The sequence below is a fragment of the Tenrec ecaudatus genome, chromosome 1 (genome assembly GCF_050624435.1).
Source record: "Tenrec ecaudatus isolate mTenEca1 chromosome 1, mTenEca1.hap1, whole genome shotgun sequence".
Taxonomy (NCBI): Eukaryota; Metazoa; Chordata; class Mammalia; order Afrosoricida; family Tenrecidae; genus Tenrec; species Tenrec ecaudatus.
Window position 1 is genome coordinate 69,237,852 of NC_134530.1, and position 20,120 is coordinate 69,257,971.

General features: G+C 51.4%; 1 protein-coding gene across 5 annotated transcripts in view; it reads right to left on the reverse strand.

The window, feature by feature from the left end:
* ERI3 (ERI1 exoribonuclease family member 3) overlaps positions 1-20,120 on the reverse strand; it is a 143,010-nt gene that overhangs the window by 76,736 nt on the left and 46,154 nt on the right. The window lies entirely within an intron of this gene.

Here is a 20,120-nt window from a genome sequence, read left to right on the forward strand (position 1 = left end):
ACACGAAGGAGGATCTGAAGAAGTCAGAATTTAAACAAAAAGAGGGTTTTCTCCCCTTTAAATTCAAATTTATAAACAGTCTCTGCCTCTTGTTGATGCTGTTTTACCTAAAGAAATTAATTCACGCTAACCATTACTGGTGCCCAGTGAGGGTCAGTCACTTACAATCAAAAAAGCAAACCAGAATTGCAAGTCGTATGGGGCTGGCTCTATCCAGTGGCGTGAACGATGACAGAAACGGACCAGAACAGTCTTCAGGTGGCGCAGGGCAGTTTACATGGAAGGATGGAAAGGGTAGGAGCAGGTCATGGAGGGTCTCGTGGGCAGAGGGACTGGAGAGCTCTGAAGAGTTTTAGAGAGGTCATAAGGCCCACCTCTACTACACCATAACCGCATACAAGGGATTCATTAATTCATGCAGTAGCCAGCTCAAATTAGACCGCTTTGGTTCTTGAAACATTCTTCTTTAAATACAAATGTGAAACTTGGCTCTCTGTAGCTTCCATGCCTCGGTCCCAGACATGTGTTTAGAAAGTACCAAGAATGAGGCTACCATCGCTCCGGGAGGCACCCTTTCGTGACCTGAGAGCCCAGCGAGCTCTCCCCCAGAGTTCCCTTTTCTGGGGCACCTATTCTCAGCTCCTTCAAGAACTTCTTTGGAGACAATATGCAATAGTCAGGACTCACCCCACCCACCCATATTTCCAGAGAGCAGGGCCCCTGAGTTTTCTTTCTTTTTTTTTTTTAAACTCTAAGCCCCACAAGCTCACGCAAGCTATTTCAGTCACATTTCATATCATCCCCAGTCCAGATAAACTGCGATAGAAGCAAGCACCTCTTTTTTTTTTTGAATACAGATAACTGGTTTTTGAGCTATAATGCAGGTCTCTAATAGTGTCAAGTGCCACAGAGCAGTGGTTCTCAACCTTCCTAATGCCGCAACCCTTTATACAGCTCCTCATGTGGTGGTGGCCCCCAACCATAAAATTATTTTCATTGCTACTTTATGACTGCAAGTTTGTTACTGTTATGAATTGTAAATATCTGATATGCAGGACATAGTAGACGACCCCTGAGAAAGGGTCATTTCACCCCCAAAGGGGTCACGACACACAGGCTGAGAACCGCTGCCATAGAGTTGTCAAGTAAAATAGGAGTTGACCCAAAACCAATGGCTCTGGCAGCTAGGAGATCACAAGTCACCTTGGTGAGCTGGGTATTATTGGGGTGGGGTAGTGAAGGTAGAAGCCAGCCTGGAATGTGTTGAAAGGTGAGAAGTTTTAAAAATAAAAAAGGAGACCACAAGGGCAAATTCCTTCTTTGGGAAGTTTGGCTCTGAGACTACAGTTGAAATGACTGATTGCACTCCCAAAAAGTTCATAGCAATCCAGCCTTCCTCCTGTCATCCTTCAATTATTTGGCAAATACGAACAGGAAGTGTACTGTCCATGTTTCAGTCAGTATAGTAAATATAATAAGGATTTCCCTCTTAAGCATATAGATGGCACAGTGACACTGAGTACAACCAGTCAATTTCTAACCAGGGAAATTCTGGCTCAGTCCAAGAAGATGAAGGAGTAACCTGGGGGGAGGTGTCCATGTGGGAATCAAGTACCAAAAATTTGAGGAAAGCTTTTAAAGGATGAAAGGACACCTTAGGAGCTAAAGTGAAGTTGTGGTTGCCTATGAAGCAGTTTTGTAATCTAATTGTTTGGATAAGGTTCTCACTTCTTCCCATCTTTATTGCGCTTTCTTTAACCACAGTATTTGTAAAAATGCTTGCGGAGCTGCAGCCACTTTAGAAGAACTACATTGAGGCCTGTGAGTAAAGGACCACCAGAAACTCAGGAATATTGACATGAACAGGTGAGCAGGATGGCCCAGCTTGAAAAGGTGAGCATCTTGGAACACCTATCTTACTGACTCTTCGCCAGCCGGCACCCTGCACTTGACACAGGAGCCCGACGGGCTCTGGCGAGTGCTGGAGGAGGGAGAGGTTCCCTCTTTTGTGGGGTTTCAAGGGTGGAGGCCATAGAGATGGTTACTCAGGTAGGATGGGGCCAATTCAACATGATCCCACCTGTTCTTCTCTGAAAAGGACCTGTACCAAAAGAGCCTCACCAACGACAGAGCAGAGAGACAGATGGCCAGGCTGGAGGGGCAGCTTCCGATATGGCTCAGCAGCAACCTCGAGGGCCCTTTGGGACCCAAGCCTGACTGACGCATTGGAAGCTGAGGAAAACGACTCACTCAGGAGCTCTAGGCACTTACAGGCACACATGCAGTTTGCAGACTCCGGACACAACGCTCTGGGTCATGACCCTGTGGCTCTGTGGGTGGTTCTCGCCCTGTGATTCCAGGATGCAAGCAGCACAGATAGTGCAAAGCCCAGCACCATTTTCCACAGGCACACGGCCAAATGCCAGAATTTGAACCCCAAGGTGTCTTGTGGGAAGACAGTTACCCACCTACACACACACACACACACACACACACACACACACGTAACAGAACCTTACCCTAGCTTAGAGAATACCAAGTTATCCTGCGAGGAAGGTGGGTGAGAGTGGCCACCATCCCCAGAGAGGACAAGGGGTTTGCTCGGGCACACAGAGGAGAACCAGAAATGGAGCCAGTCTTCGGCTGTGTGTATGCACTCAGAGCTCCTCAGAGTCCCTAGAAAGGCAAGGCCACACGTGGGCCCAAGGGTCTTTGGAGCGTAAGGCTAGGGTCAGTGAGCGCCATGGGTCCACCAATTTGGAAAGGAAAAGGGCAAAAGACTCCCTAGCACAAAGGGCCTGATGTTGGGGGTTCCTACCACTCCTGATCCCAAGAGCCACTGGCAGTGGGCCCTGACTAGCCTGCAGGCTAAACGTGCAGGCAGGTTTATGGTGCCCAGGTCTCCATGCAGCTGGAATCGCTGGGCACAAAGCTCCCCAACTGCCCCAAACATCATCTGGCCATGCTTATTACTGCTGCCCAATGAAATTTTATGCACCGAGTCCACAGGTGTGATTTCCCCTTCTTTATGAGGGTCGGAATGACATCACTGAAGGCCAATAGAAAAGAGCCAATTATGTCCAGACCATAAAAAGGAATGGGATTTTTTTCAAATCAAAACTTCCTTCAGCTTCATGATGCAAGGGGGCCCCCTTCAACGAAGTCCATTCCCAATCCTGCCTGTAGGTTCTAAACCAGGCACAGGGTAGCTTTCCAAATTCTGTGGGGTCTGGGACCATAAGGAGGACCTACCCTTGGCATTTTCCACGTGGATCTGCTCATATCTCACATTGGGTCACATCATCAAACACAACATCAAACCCCAGCCCTGGGAAGGCTGAAGGCTTCCACACTGCTCCATCCGGGAGGAGGTCAGAAAGATGGGGTACTTCGGAGGAGTTCCCTTAGTACTCCTTTCTGATAGCCAAAACAAAACTGGCAGAGAGCCCCGGCCCTGCTTTAAAAGATGACAACAGTATTAGGGAGAAGAGGGATGTCAGGAACCCCCACTCCACAAAGCATACAGCGCAAAAGCTGAGAAGCCCCGTTTTCCCAGCCTCACCCCACCCATCCCTCATTCACTCTGACACCTGCAAATTGAGCCACTCTGGCTGGGCCCAGACAGCCCTGATGGCAAACAGGTGTGGCTAGCTCAGCGCCAGCCAATGCAGGGGAGAAGCTCATTAAGAGAACACCACCCGCACTAATAGGAATGGCCAGGGCCATTGTGAGTGGGAGCGAAGCTTTGAAGATTAAGGCGAAGCAGGGCTGGGGGGAAAACCGCAAGGCCTGAGCCAAGGCTAGCAGCATCCATGGAGGTCTAACAGGCAGAATGGCAGATAAGACACCAAAAGCCAGGACCAGAAGGAAAGCAGCACCAAGCCAAGATTTGGAAAAGCCAAGTGTTGGAAAAGGTCACAGACACTATTTTGGTTTTCTCTTCAAATCTTAGAGCCAACCCCAACTCCGAGAACCCCGTCCAGCCTCTTAGAGCACCCTCGGGCTTGTAAAGAGGAGAGGCTAGGTAACTCTCAAGCCTCTCTAGAAAGAATGTGGGCGGTCAGTCCCGGTGCTTATGTGCTCTAGGTACGTAGGTACTGCACGCCTGCGGGAGGCACAGCAGTCTATTCCGACCCACAGAGAAGGGGCGCGTCAACGAGCATCAGTGGGCAGCACGGAGAAAAGCTCTGACTTCTTCAGAATCAGAGTTGAACTACGGAGGCAGGAAGAGCCCGTCTTGGGAAGAAGGAGGCCAGTGGAAGCCCACCAATCAGCCAGAAGGAAGATCCTGCCCAGGCCACGTCTAAGGGGGTGGGTGGGGCTTGTTTCCAGGCAGGATTTCTGATGCAGACTTCTCAAGGCTTGCTGCCCCGCTGGTCAGAACCACAATTTCGCCTGCCTCTTTCCAAGTTCCCGGGCTGAACCTGAGGAAAGGCGCCACACCCAGGGGTCCCAGGATAGGAGTCTCACCGTGTCAGAGCCTACACAATCAGTGCGAGGTAAGTCTGTGCCCAGCGCGGGCAGGCCACCCCAGCCGAGGCGGCACTTAGCTGTGGACACAGCTCTTTGTCTCTCCTGCTTTCCTTCCTTCCCCACCCAGAGGAGATAACCAGACCCCGATGATAAACGGCCCGCCTTTCACTATCACTTTTCCTCAAGTTGAGGAGAGGAGCTGGTGATGGATGGGCTGGAATTTGGTTATCAGGAAGGGCTGTCAGCCAGAGGTGCCTATCTCCTCCCCCACCACGCAGGGCATCATTACATGTGGCATCGAGGTAAAATATGACTGAGGGGAGGGAGGGAAGGAAGGAAGGAAGAGGGGAAGGCTGGGCTTACACACAGAGCAAATTGAGTAACAATGAGAGCAGGCACGAGACTGGGACGTTAGTTATCTGCCTGTGACACCTTTTATCTCTGCACAAATTGGTCCTTCCTCCCCCACTGTAGCCTCTTATACAAACAGAGGCGGACACAACGTGTCACCGTTGCAGCAGCGTAACAATTTAACCCGAATTAGTGAGAGGGTCAAGCTAGGAAATAGGGGTTTCTCATTTCAGCATGCTCCTTAGTTTCTGCTCTGAACCACCACATTGGGGGGAGGAGGTAGAGAGAAGGCAGACTCATAATTGAATTCACTCACTTGGCTGCTGCTGATGTATAAAAAATTAATGCTTGAGCCTCCTACTTATCAAAGCTGGTTAGTATCCATCTCACCTGAGAGACACATCATGTCAGAAGACACAGCATGGGCCCACCCCCAGCAGGGCTAGCCAAGTGCAGGACTCAGCAAGAACAGGGGGAGAAAGGTGCTGCCCAGAAGCATCATCCTGGAACCAGCAACCTGTGCTAGAAACCTATGGGACAGAGGGCTGGGAAGACTGGTTAGACAGAAGGGTCGGGGCAGAGTTACAGGAGGTGGCCACATCAAACATGGTCTTTGACAGATCGAGAATCCATCTGAGTCTGCAGGAGAAAAGGTACTCCAGCTTGACCCTTTCAGAAAACCTCACAGAAATATTCTCCCTCTCTCTCTGCTGCGCCTGAAATTGAGGACGTCAATAGTAGCATTGATGGAACTGACAAGGCCAAGAAAGCAAGGGGTACAATCCACGTCACAAAACAAAACATTTGTGAATTGTTGAATAGAAAACCAATTTCCCCTGTAAACTTTCACTCAAATTGCCTTTTTTTTTTTTTAATGCAGGGTGTAGAAGAACTTGACCTGTTTCCCAGTGACTGCGGACCCTGGAGCTAGAAAAGGTCCCTGAGAGGGTTGACACGGAGTCTAGTACATCATAGTTCTGCCAGACCATAAGGCAACTTCGTCAAGTGGCCCTGTGTCCTTGGACAAGTTACATCACCTCCATGCCTAGTCTGCGGATTAAATGAGCCACTTGATGGGAACATGCTTTACAAATAAAGGAGAGATTTTGGCATAGGAGAGATTTTGGCAACAGGGAGATACGTAGCTAAGACCAAACTTTTCATCTTTGGAGTCAGTTCCAGAGTGCCTTGGTCAAGCAAACAGTCCTGGAGAAGCCTTGCTGGGGATGACAGGCTAAGGAGACGTTCTAGAGCCAACGAACTGCAGAAATGACTTGCAAGAAGCCTAGAGCGGGGGGTCGATTTTTCAAATCCAAAGAATCAGTACACAAGTACTGGGGAACAAAAGCCAAGACCCCTGCCTCTACCCAAACTGGTCACCACTTATTTAGGAGCATCACTAAGACGCTGCTCCCTCAAGGGGTAGAGACTAGCTGAACGTGATCCCTGTGTGCAGGGAGCTTCCAGGCCGCCCAGAGGAAAGCCGTGACATAAAGCATAATGACCGCTCTAGGACAAACAAATGGCAGAGAAAGGGTCATCTCATCTCTAGCACTGGGAGGGGAAAGCTGGGGAGCACTTACAAAAACTTGGAGAGAGACACACACACACACACATACACACACACACACACTCTCCCCCTGCCCACAGCCCTGGGAGGAAGGCACTGCCGACGTCTCAGCCCATGTTGCCCCCACACTTTGTTCCTATCCTCCTCTGGGACGGCTGCAGGTTACAATTCCAACCACCGGCTTCAGAAAGATGATACACTTGGAGCCTGCGAAGGGTCAGGAGAGAGTACTGTTTGAAATACCAGCGTGACAGCTGGCTCCTTGTCTGTCTCTTCCTGCCCAGCCCCCTCCCCAAACTTGTCATGGTACAAGAAGTCTATAAGCAGCCCATCAGCTTTAAATATCAGCATGCGTGAAGCAGGAGCACGAGAGCGAGGGAGCGGGAAGCCGCCGCACTGTCTGTCAGGGAACACTAATGAATTTCACCACCAGCAGCCATGCTTCAGATGGGGCTGGGGACTGGGGGCTGGGGGGTTTTCTAGGGAGAACTCTCACAGTATTAAAACATCTTTTCCCCAAGCTCTGTTAATAAATGTCGATGCAGAGCTGAGAACCACCACCCACCACTAGGGCTTCAAGGAAAGGGGGGCTGGGCAGCCCCTGTGGTCTTCCCAAACAGGAGGGAGAGTGCACATGCCACTGGAGGCAGCCACCGAGCTCCACAAGAAGGTGGGTGCCCTCTGGCAAGTCTGCCACCTCACCTGCCCACCCTCGCCAAGGCCTGTGGAAGGGGCTAGGAGGCAGCGCCGCAGGCAGGAAGAAACCCCACAGCTCCCTCTAGAGACCCCAGGTCAAGGGGTGCCAGACCTTCCTTCCAGACCTGGAGAGGTGAGGAAAACTTGGGCACTAGTCCCAAAAGGAAGCTACTTCCCCCACCGACACCACAAGCCAGAGCCCGTTTTACAGTTGTGCTGTGCCTCCCTCAGATCTGGTGGTACAAACAGTTCCATATTGGCCTACTAACCAAACAGTTGGTGATTCCAACTGACTCCGAAAAAAATGTCTGGTGATCTACTTCCAAAAGATCCCACTGGAAATGCCGATGATTGGTTTCAGAGGCATTGGGGTCAGAACGCCAAGCCAGGTCTCCTTAATTCTAAAGACCCCGTTCACTCCACATGCCACACAGACCCATCTCCTGAGTGTCCTCTGCTGCCCAGCCTCGCCTCCTTCTCCACCTCCTCCCACTGGGTCACAGACACACCTCTAGCCTGGCAGGGGCCACAGCTGCCACATAGCACAAGGCTGGGCTCCAGGCCAGGGTGAACCCAGCCGGGCAGAGAAAACCCTGGGAGGAAGCCAAGCCATCACCTGGGAGTCTCCACAGCTCAGAGGGTATGGCTGCAGGCATAAGCCTTCCCTGGGGTGCCCTCTGCACAGCTCTGATCAGCAGTGTCTGATCTGGCAGCGACCTGCTGTGCAGGGGGCAAATGACATTTAATTTCCTCTTGTTTTCCCCCTGGTACAGACGAAAGGCCGTCACCTGCGTCTGGGTCTGGCGGCACAGCTGGAAGTGTTCCCAGACATGCTGCTCTGGAGAGTTCCCAAACAGAAACCAGGATGCAGGCGGGTGCAGAGGGACACCCCAAAGGCCGAACTGCTGGTCCTCCCAGGGAAAATCAACTCTAATCCCCATTGCCAAGCAGGTGCTCCAAAGGACACTGTCCGTGTACACAGTGGCTCCCTGCCCCACTGCTTCTTAGCCCACTTGCCAACTACCTCCATTTCATCCACATGGTGCCCATGAGTGAGCGCAGGAGGCACACAAGGGCCGACAACACTCCAAGCGATGGTGTAACATGCACCACTCTCTCCAGTCAAACGCCAGGACAAGCCTCTCTCCCGTGCCCTTCCACAGCAATGCCTCCAGGGAAATGGGGGCACAGTGTTCCCCCCTGTTGTAACAGGGCTACCACCCAGGGCCTAGCCAGAGCTCTCTCCTCAGATGACAGGGCAGAAGCCCTAGCAGACGGCAGGGAGGCGAGTGGGGGAGAGAAGACTGTGCGGGAAGGGGAGGTTTCCAGGACACCGGAGGCCGTGGCTCAGCTGACAGACCAATCCTCCTCTGGGCCAGGGGGATCAGGAGCGCCAGCACAGTCCTTGCTGTTTCTAAGGCACCTCACTGATGCCCTGCTCTGAGTCTCCACCTGGCCCGTGGCAATGTTGACCCTGGGTCTTGGGTTAACTTTGCCTGGCCTACAATGCCCTCTGGAGGTTCTGCAGAGAGCCATCCTCCTGGTGGTCAGGATTCGGGATGCAGTCTGACCTCTGCTCCCATACAGACATTCAAGGACAGACACAGCTGTTTCCCTAACTCTGGCTGATCCCCTCTGCCCGGACCCCAGCTCTCCTGACTCATTCAAGGTATTGGCGTCTACAGTCAGGCTTCTGTTCTAAACAGAGATATGGACGACTAGTTCTGCAAGGAGCACTGGGGGGCACTGTCAGTAAGCACTGACTGCTAACCACAAGGCAGCTCCCAGGGAGAACGTTGAGGCTGTCTGCTCCCATAAAGACTTACAGCCTTGGAAACCCTGTGCAGTGTCACTGTGAGTCAGAGTCCCTGGACGATGGCAGTGGGTGTGGCTGGACTGGGTGGGGAACTGCTCCTTGGAGCTGCAGGGTTCTAAGGTGGTGCACTGGGCCACTCTGTAGCCTGGAGAAGGAAGAGGCAGGGCCTTTCCCCAGTCTTACAGAGGATAGCTTCATTTTTATGTTGTGTAATACTAGGCTTATTTTAATATTGTAGCCCCCCAAACTTTCTCTTTCAAAAGGTTTATTGCTAAACAGTACTATCCATAGTCTCTCTCTCCCCCCCCCCCCCTTTTGGGTTCTCTAAGCCTTTGCTTCGTGCCGTCTTCAGTGTTCTCGTAGCCTAGCGCAGCCACCCTGTGACTAGCCATGCACTCGATGGTCTCTCCATCTTTATCACCTGGTGGTCCCTACGCACCCCAGCACTGTACTTCCTGTGTTCCAAGCAGCCCTCAACAGAGATGGCTGCTGGAAGGCCAGCCCTCCCGGGGTACACTATGGCTGGCACCTTCAATAGCAGTTTCTAACAGCGGCAGTGGGGGTGGGGTGGACTGTCTAATATTTACAAGAAAGAAGGTCCCAATAAAGACAAGTGGCCCATCGTAAATCAACAAATGCAGTCCACCTGCTAGTACCGCCAGTTATCTACCCTCAACCTCCATAAGCTCATGGAGACATCTGCATTTGGCCACCCTTTGCCAAAGATCCCAATAGGAAATACAGCTTAACTCTCAGCCCCTGGCTTGGTTTTCTAAACCCTGAATGAGAGGCCATGGGAAAACAGAATGTTCCTCAACTGCTGAACACTCAGGGCTCAGTGCCCTGGCTCCACGTAGCCTGCAGAGAAGCCATTAGTCGGAAACTGGTTACAAGGCTGGAAATGGGCAAAGCCCTTCAGCCCAGCAACCAAAGCAACCACCTGGCCTTTCTTCTGCAGCTGGCTTTGGAGATGGGGGTGGCAAGGGATGTGCTCCTTCTAGCTACGGCCACTTGTTAATAGGCTCTAGATTCCCTCATCCCGGAGGAAAGGAAGGTAGCAGTGAGCTCCCCGCGCGCCCCCCCCCCCTCCCATGCCTCCCAGCAGGGCCAGGGAGGACAGCCATTAGTGTGTGCCTCAGCAGACAATAGGGAGGAGAAGTCTCCAGAGCAAAGGACAACTGCAGCAATTAGAATGCAGGGAGGTTCAGAAGCTATTTAACTGGGTGACCCCTGAGGTCGCTGCATCTGACTCCCATCCCTGGATAAATATTGTATGAGAGGGGAGGGGTGCGTGCGCCAGCCACCGGCATGCTGCTGCTGCTCCTCCTCCTCCTCCCCTACCCCACACGCTGCCTGCAGCCACGCACAACACGAACATTATTTACAGCTCTGACAGCCAGAGCAATCACTCTGCTAGCCAAGAGGGAATGGACAGTCGGCTTACCAAAAAACTGACTATGGCAATTTAAGAAGAAACCAAGAGTGATGGGGGAAGGAAGAGCTCAGAGCCGAGATGGGAGGTGTCCCCCAGACTCGGGGTCCAGATGCAGCAAATGCTGTCCCCACCAAATGCCATACCACTAGCAGGTAAAGTGGAACCCACCAGCAGACAGTCGGTCATACCTGGAGCATCTCATTCACCTGCAGGGCGGGGGCGGGGGTGGGGGTGGGGGTGGGGGAGGAGGCCGCAGAGCCGAAGAACTCCAGATCGATCGAGTCACGACCCAGGTGTTCCTTAGCAAAGAAAGGAGCCCAGATCCCTGTTCATGGGACGCCAGCCAGCCTCGGTTCCAGCTGGTCCCTGAGATGACCTGGAGGGGAAAGGCCAAGAGCAAGCCAGTCAGGCACAGCAGGAAGGGGTCAGGGGAGAGGGAGAAGTGGAGAGTGGCCGCACCAGGCTGGGCTTCAGCCCCACACGGGCGGCTTCTCCAGTCCTGCTCTAATGCACCCTGACATGCCTCTGAAGACAGAGAGCTGCTTGCAGTCAGCACCGTGATTTGTTAGTAATTATTTCCATGGTGTCACATTGCTGTCACTCTGTTAACAAAGAGACAGGCTGCCTCAGGCTGCCTGCAAGAAAGAATCTTAGAGAAAAAGGCCTGTCAGGCTCCTGGGAGGCTCTGGGCTGGCTGGCTTTCTTCCCCAAACCAACATCCTCGCAGGCTTTGGAAGAAACACTTCCACAGAACTATCAAGTCTGAGTTGTGTCACCTTTTAGCCAGGGCTACTGAGAATTCATCCCACCCACCCTTCCCCAAGCCCCATAGTGCTGTGCGCCCAGAGTCCACAAACCACTGGCATGGACCACAGGGCCAGCTGAAGCCTTGAGCTTCCTGGTCTTCATCTCCCATGACCCTTGCTCCCAACTCTTCCCACTCAGTGGGGCTTTTGCAGCCTGTCCATTGTTCATAGGAACCAGACCAAAGAAACCTAGTAATTCCAACCAAACTGAAGCAGCCACCCTCTAGAACTAAATGATGAGGAAGATGATGACGGCAGGGCCTTCTGCCCTTCTTGAACCAGCCAATCAGAGTACAGGACTGAAGCTGTCCAGATGCCCGTGCATCTGGGTGGAGATATGTGCAGGGCTGCCCATCTTCCCCACGGCCTGGATCTGCCAGCATCTGCGCCAGGAGAACTAGCGGTTTGCTTTCGCACAAAGTAACGTCTCCATTACCCTGGCTGGGAATGAGAGGACAGATTGGCAAGTGCTGACAAAACAGAGGTCCCTCACATTACAGGCATGGGAAGTTGGAGATTAATTCTCTCCTCTCACTGAGGAAATCAGACTCCTGGATAGTGGAAGGGCAGCACCAACACAGAGCAACCCCTTCCTTACCAAGGAGCTGCCACAGCTGAGGGAAGGTGGAAGTCCACAATCCCTAGAGAGGCACGAAGGTGGGAAGGGCCACTGCCACACGAATCCCGAAGAAGACCCCAGTATCGAGGATCCTGCACAACGGAAAGACCCTACTGACAAGAGGCTACGGTGAAAATGGCATGTAAATGCCAGGAAGACGGAAACTTGGAGGGTTGGGGGTTTTTTTTGTTTTTAAAACTGCTGTACCTTCTACACCTAAGACAGTGTAAGGACAAGGTACACAGTGGGTATTTAATAAAGTTGATCAGCAGAGTTCAAAAGTTACATCTCCAGGCTTAGGACTAGCCTCTCCTCCCTAAAACAGTTCAGCAAGAGGGTGGCCAGTGCCGGTACCAGAACATAAAAGACTACATGGCCGCTGAGGGAACCGAACCTATTTTTTTAAATGCAAAGGATTGGGACAAGTTGATGGTTCTAGGGAGATGCTCTTATTGGACTGAGCATTTACACGCTCATTTGACAAACATGTACGGGGCACCTTAACAAGGTAGACAGTCCATCAGAGGGAGAATTAATAAGTTGTAGAACAGTCATACAACAGAATACTACACCCAATAAAAAGGCTAAACTGATGAGTTACATGAGGGGGCTTTAAAAGAAATTGTGGAAAATTTGAATGAAAGGATAATGGAATTTTCTTTTTTTTATTTTATTTTTTTCTTAATGAGTGAGTGAGAGAGTGAGAGAGTGAGTGAGTGAGTGAGTGAGAGTGAGTGAGTCAGTGAGTGAGTGAGAGAGTGAGTGAATGAGAGAGTGAGTTAGAGTGAGTGAGTGAGTGAGAGAGTGAGTTAGAGTGAGTGAGTGAGAGAGAGTGAGAGAGTGAGAAAGTCGATAATGGAATTTTCCATGAGTTTTTTGAAGCCCCTTCAGACAACGTGAATGAATCTTGTCTGTATTAAGCACAGAAGTCAGACTTTGAAGAGTACATCTATGAACGTGCACCTTATATGAAGTAGATTCAAGTCAAGAACCAGCAAAACAAAAAAAGTCAGAGAAGTCAGAAAAGTGGCTACCTGATTGTGTGTGTGTGTGGGAGGGGGGCAAGGAAACTTTCTGGGATACTGGAAACTGCTGATCCAGGTGGTGATAACACAGACGCATACTTACATGAAAACATACAGTGCTGTAGACTTTACCATGGCATAGTGCATGTACCCTATTCTATCTATTTCATACATGTTTTTTTACATTTTATCAGAGGCTCAGACAACTCTTACCACAATCCATACATACACATACACCAATTGTGTAAAGCACATCTGTACATTCTTTGCCCTCATCATTCTCAAAGCATTTGCTCTCCACTTAAGCCCTTTGCATCAGGTCCTCTTTTTCCCCTCCCTCCCCACTCCCCCCTCCCTCATGAGCCCTTGATGATAATTTATAAACTATTATTTTGTCATATCTTGCCCTATCTGGAGTCTCCCTTCCCCCGCTTCTCTGCGGTCCATCTCCCAGGGAGGAGGTCACATGTGGATCCTTGTAATCGGTTCCCTCTTTTCCAACCCACTCACCTTCTACTCTCCCAGTATCGCCCCTCACACCCTTGGTCCTGAAGGTATCGTCCACCCTGGATTCCCTGTGCCTCCAGCTCCCATATGCACCAGTGTACAACCTCTGCCCTATCCAGCCCTGCAAGGTAGAATTCGGATCATGGTAGTTGGGGGGAGGAAGCATCCAGGATCTGGTGGAAAGCTGTGTTCTTCATCGGTGCTACATCGCACCCTGACTGAACCATCTCCTCCCCTAAACCCCTCTGTGAGGGGATCTCCAGTGGCTGACAAATGGGTTTTGGGTCTCCACTCTGCGCTTCCCCCTTCATTCACTATGGTGTGTGTGTGTGTGTGTGTGTGTATATATATATATATATAGATAGATAGATAGATAGATAGATAGATAGAGATAGAGAGAGAGAGAGAGAGAGAGAGACCCCAGAAAGTGTTGGTGCTCAACAGTTAGTGTTTTTTTAAAAAAAACACTGATCTAAAAACAACAACAACAACAAACACTGATCACAAAAAGTCTCACTCAAAGGAAAATACTGTCCAGGAGCATCAGCGCATGACACACATCACCACCACCACCCCGGCCCCCGCCTCCTTCTCTGGACAGTGTAGGTAACAAGACCCTGCAAATTTCACTCACTAGCTGCTTGAGGTTAGAGGGGACCAAGCAAATAGACAGGACCTGCAAGGGTAAAAAACCATGTTCAGCATACATAGGAAATGTAGCTGGGTCTTAGGTCGAAGAGGTCATGGCCTGGCAGAAGGCTTCATGTAGCCTCCATCTCAAGCCAGGCACACACATGGGAAGCAGAAAGGAATTAAAGAGTCAGGTCACGCCCCAGCCGGTTCTAGGGTGCTCTCAGGAGCCTGGCAAGGTGCCTGCCAAAGAGCACAGAGGCAGCCTTCTAGGGACTGCCCTGAGGGGCCACCCATACAAAGTCCAATGTGTCTTCCTAACAAGCCAGATAGAGTGGTTGAGCCACCGTAACGCTGGGCTCACTGCCTACAGCCCTATGTGTGGCCAGGGGGCTCCACAGAGCCAACCAGGCTAGAGCCTAGGCAGCACTTGCCTTGAGATCAATGAAGCACTAAAGAGCCATCCAGTTCTGTCAGAGGACAGCACATGAGGCTTCCACCGTTACAGACACTGCAAAGCCTGATCAGATACTAAGTAACACATACCTCCATTCCTGGGTTCCTATAGACCACTAAGGCAATTTAGATTCACAGGTGGTGAGATAAGGCGGTCACTGGAGTCCCATCCTTCCACCTACACTCAGCCATCGAGTCGACTCGGACTCAGAGCAGCCCTAGAACAAAGCAGAGCTGCCCTGTGGGTTTCTGAGTCTAACGCTTTTCTTAAAAAAAAAAAAAAATCACTTTATTGGGGGCTCATACAACTCTTATCACAATCCATACATCCATCCATTGTGTCAAGTACATTTGTTGCCATCCTCATTCTCCAAAGATTTACTTTCTACTTAAGCCCTTGGTATCAGCTCATTTCCCCTCCCTCCCCCACCCTTCTTCCCTCACCCTTGATACTTTATAAATTATTATTTTTTCATGTCTTACACTGTAAAATGTCTCCCTTCACCTACTTTACTGTTGTCCGTCCACCAGGGAGTGGGTTATATGTAGATCCTTGTGGTCGGTTTATCTGTCCTGGATTCCCTGTGTTTCCAGCGCTTACCTGTACCAGTGTACATCCTCTGGTCTAGCTGGATTTGTAAGTAAGAGTTGGGATCATGATAGTGGGGGAAGCATTAAAGAACTAGAGGAAAGTTGTATGTTTCATGGTGCTACGCTGCACCCTGACTGGCTCGTCCTCTCCAAGTCCAACTCTTTACAAGAATGGAAAGCCTCATCTTTGATGGTGGTTTCAAACTGCTGACCTTGCAGTTAGCAGCCCAATGCGTTCTTCTCTCACGATACCACCAGGGCTTCAGAAGTTAGAGCACTAGAGACTTGGCTTGCAAAAGAGAGGCCAGTAATTGCCCAGATGACGAAGCCTCCCACTGGCCCCGGGGCCAACGCCTCCAGGTCCCAAGTCCTTCCATAGCAGACTGTCCCCCAAAGGGCTCCGAAATAGAGCAGATAGGGAGAGATGCCTCTAGACCTGCAGCTCCAGGGCCACATGGAGAAGAGGGAAGGAAGCCCAGCCTGGGAACCAGGAACTCGGTCTGGTTCCACAGAAACCTGCTCCTGCCCTAAGATCTGCCCCGAGGATCGTGGTAATCTCCTGCTCATTCTAGGCCCGGGATGTGTGCAGGAGGGGGCTCTCACACGTTCCTGAGTAGGCCAGATCCAGCGGAGGAGGTGGGGAGGGGGCACCCCTCACTCCTCCAAGCCCAAGAACTCTTCGGCCCAAGGAGCTGTCAGGCTAACGAGGCTGCCCCCACCACCACTCCATCTGAGCGTGGCAGGCTGTACCGCACCACTGGCTTCAGGTGGCTCTTCTTTAATTAATGCCATCCCAGGCTCTGCAGGGAGCTTCACCCCACAATGAATGGCCCTCTCTCATTAGAGGCAGGCCTGCCATGATGTATTCAGGGCGAGGGCCAGGATTCATTTCCCTGTCTATGGGAGGGAGATGGGAGGAGGAGAGAGGCAGCAGCAAGAGATTTAGATCGAGTGACTTGGATTAGCTGCAGCTGAAACATGACCCCATCAACTCAAGCTGCCTTCTTGGGGCTAACCCAGTGTACCTCTGCCGACGAGAGGGCTCTAGGGAAGGTGAGAGTAGGGCAGAGGGTATGGTTCCCATTCTCCAAGGGCTTAGGCTACAGCACGAACGCCCAGAATTCCTCTACAACCTCCAGCATCCACAACACACACACACACACCACACCACACAACCCCCTCGAACGCCGAGGGCCAGGGCGGACTCTGAGCCGATCTGGACCATCTCGAGGCTCTTCAGGGCCAGGAAACTGAGCCACTGGCCTCACAGCTGTAAGATGGAGGCTCTGACCAAGGCCCCCAGCTGGTTCTTGTTTCTGTAGTAACGCTCCCACTCTCTATGCAAGAGCAGGAGCTCACAGCACAGTAATTACTACACAGAGAGCAGATGCCCCCATAACTGCAGTCTGGATGGGACCCAAGTGTGCTCTGCCACAGGGCATTTCAGCACTAGGGAAAAGACAGCCATCAGTCGGGCACAGAAAACACGCTGTCAGCCATCACCTTCTGATGGTGATCCCAAGCTGAAGCCCACCCTAGGGACTCTGGGCAATACCACTCTCCTGCCTTCCATCTCTCCCTGGCACTGCCTCACAGGATCATAGGGGGGAAAGGGGAACTAAACCTTCTGAGCAAGAAGGAACACTTGGGCCTTTGGTTTTCCATGTTTCTAGCACATCTCTCAAAAGGCCACCTTACACTCTGATTTTTAATAGTTTTATTGGCATATGCATCAGATATAATTCAACAGTTTCATCTAAACTCCGATTTTAAGGCTAGATGCTAAGCAGGTTTAGGGACCAACAAAAAGTGCACAGTTCTACAATTTGCCCCTGCCACCGCAACCCAAGCAAACCCCACTAAGCTTGACTTTCTCTATTGCTGTCCCTCTGTGTCGACTTCAGGACTGGTTTTCTTTTCATGCCCAAGAGAGCTGGAGGGCCAGCATTCACTTGGCCTTGCCAACCCACCAGAAGGTTGCCGTGATGGCCGGCTGTGGCCTAGGAGGGCCAGGGCAGGATGCCTATCATCTGCACGCACACCCGCTCCATGTCAGCCCGATTCTCCCTGGCTTGTGGAGGAACACGCATGTACCTTTCCTTCCCGACTCAGAAAGAGATGTAGCTCAGTTCTGCTTTGCTAAGCCCTATTTGGCAATGTGTCTAAACACATGCAAACTTAATTAGTTCAGGAGGGGAGCCCAAGCGCTTGCAGAGACAGATAAAAGTAACGGGAAATGAGACAAGTCAGGACTGGCAGGGAGTTCTTACTCAAGCCCCTTTCCCCAGCAGGCTGCTAATCAAAGGTGAGGCAGCTCAGTGCTGGGACCAACCAGCACGCCATGGACAAGGGGCAGCAAGGTCTCATGAGCTTAGCAACATAATGAAATGCCCCACTAGTTTCTAAACACAGACCGATGGAGGTCTCCTATGTGATGTTGGCCATGGTTTCCTTCAAATAGACCTGAGGATGCATTAATTTGTAGCCTGGCAAAGAGGCTGGCCCCCCCACCCCAGGGCCATCAAGTAGATGCCAACTCATAGCAACCCTGTTTAGAAGTCGGGATCAACTCAGTGGCAGTAGAGTTTGGATTTGGGTTTTGATTTATGGGGAGTACACAACCTCATTATTCTCCTGCAGAGCAGCTGGTGGGTTTGAACTACTGACCTTCTGGTCAGCAGTCCAACACTTCCTTTTAAGGAGACTATTCCAACTGACGAACCCTATGGGACAGGGTAGAACTGTGTACATGTGGGTTTCCGAGACTCTAACTCTTTACAGAAGTATAAAGGTCCACCTTTCTCCCACGGAGCAGCTGGTGGTTTCTAACTACTGACCTGGTAGGAAGCTATCAGGCAGCTTCAAATCACGTGCCAACCATGTCCCCATATCAATCACGTCTAAACCTCCACCAATACCACACCAGGAACCAGCAGCCTAGGGTGTTGGGGAACATTCTGAGGCTCTGCCACTCAGTATAGAAAAGGGCCCTCCCACAGTATCACAAAGTCACAGCTCACAAGCAATAGAAGCAGACAGATGGTAGCAGGGTTAAAAACAAAGACTTCTAGAGTCCCACTGCCTTGGTTCAAATCTCTGCTTGACAAATTACCTATTACCTCTCTCGGGCCCCCATTTAGGAAAAGAACTTAAGTCATATGATGGTGATGAGTGAAATGTGTGCAAGTAGCGCAGCAGGGATCTCGGTATGCATACTGAGTAAGTGCTCAATACGTTACGTGGTGGCTCTCTCTAATGGGATATGCGCTTTTCCAGAGCAGTCCGAGTCTTCCAGCTTAGAGGCACCAATCTGAGAACCATGGGAGGTCCAAGACACAGTGGTGACAGTGAGACAATCCAGGGGCTCTCTGAGGCAGGCTAGTACACAGAGGACAGTCATTACCCCCCCAGTGCCCTCCCAGGTGTGGGGCCCTGTCACAGTGGCATTTTACCCCCGGCAACAAGAGTCTGCGCACCAGGGATATAGGCCACTCGGCCACTCAACTTCAGCCCTGATGGTGCCTTAGTAGTGCTGGATGAGAGCACTCCCCACAACACACACAGTGAACGTGCAATCTGAGCCAATGCCTGTGTCTCCACATGTTCCAAACCTGAAGGGCTCCAAGTCTACATCAGACCGCAGCTCCAGAGGGGTGTGTGAAGAAGGCACACCCTACCTGCAGGCAGAGAAACAAGTGGGGCCTACGCCAGTCCAGTGTTCACGCATTCAAGCTCCAGTGGAAGGGGAACCTCCCATCCCAAGCTGGGCTAGACGTTGGGCCTGGAGGCGTGCTCTCTCCAGATTCTGAGCAGGCCCGGGGACCCTCCTCCACCAGGGTGCAGTGTCTGATCATCCTGATTCCCAGCAAAGAGGCTTCTTCCCAGAATGCACTGAGAACCAGGTCGTTCCTCATGCCAGCTCTTTCTCTCCCATCTTGCTCTCTTCCTACGTCTGAGAGAAAGCTGTCTGGCCTCACTCTCTCAGCTGCTCTGAGCTGTTCAACCGGGGGAGCTACAGGTGAAACTGAAGTCCGCAAGGGTGACACCTGGCAGGAATCACTCTGCCCCAAAGATGGAACCCTTTTCCAGGTACATCCCCCCGTGGATGGCAGAGAACAGGAAAAATTGGTGAAAAATCACTCAAGCCTGCGAGAAGCCTCCAGGAATACCAGGCAAGGAAAAGGGAAGATTGGCCACCCAGGGACCAAACCACAACATGGGTTGTTTCTTCAACAAGGTATGAAGGAACATGAAATCCACATGCACCACATCAAACTCCCCCCGGGAGGTCCTGCAACTGCAGCATCAAAGCCAATGCACACCTGGAGAATCAACTCATCCAAAGATGGACACAAAATGACTTTGGCAGGATGGGAGGTTTCTTCTCTCCGGTGGGATTTCTGCTGCCACTTCAGTTCCCCTTTTTCAGCACCTTACTAATCAGGTCCTTCCCAACTAGTGATGCGAAGCTGGGGGGGAGGGGGGGGCGGGGGAGTATGAGAGCAAAGAAGGCACGCTGGCTCCGGAAAGCGACTCTGAGATGAAACTATTTGCTGAATTCCTTAGACTTGGTTAAATCTGAAAATGGACGTCGGAGGAAGAAGTCTGCCACATACTAACAAGTGGTGGGTGTCAGTTTAACACCACCCTTGTCAGTCTCATGGGCAGCCTTTAGCAGGCGCATCAGGAGTTGATGGCTCTGATGAGAGCCATCTGATGAGCCTCCGACGAGCGGTTCCAGGAAGCTGTGCACGGTCACGCCGCACTACTTAGGTTTCCTCTCTGGCTGTTTGTATTTTGTTACACATTTCATTAAGAGCCTTCCCAGCAGTTACACCAGCCCTGCTTCTGAAGGGAAGCTCCAGAGCTCCCCTCCTCGCAGCTCCTGCCACCTGACATCTGTTTCTTTCCTCCATACCGATTGTCAGCTTCCTGGCCTTCCCAATCCAAACTGAAACCTGCCACCAAAGCCTGCCGCCATGGCTTCTACCCGCATCTTCTGGAAACTGCATGGTCTTGACATTCATTTCTGTCAAGTTATGCGTCTTCACGTTTTTGATCCTCAGGGGTTTTTCGGTGGTTTGGGTTTTTCCTTTTTTTGCCTCACGACATAAGGTATAAAGGAGGTACTACCTCCTGTCAGGA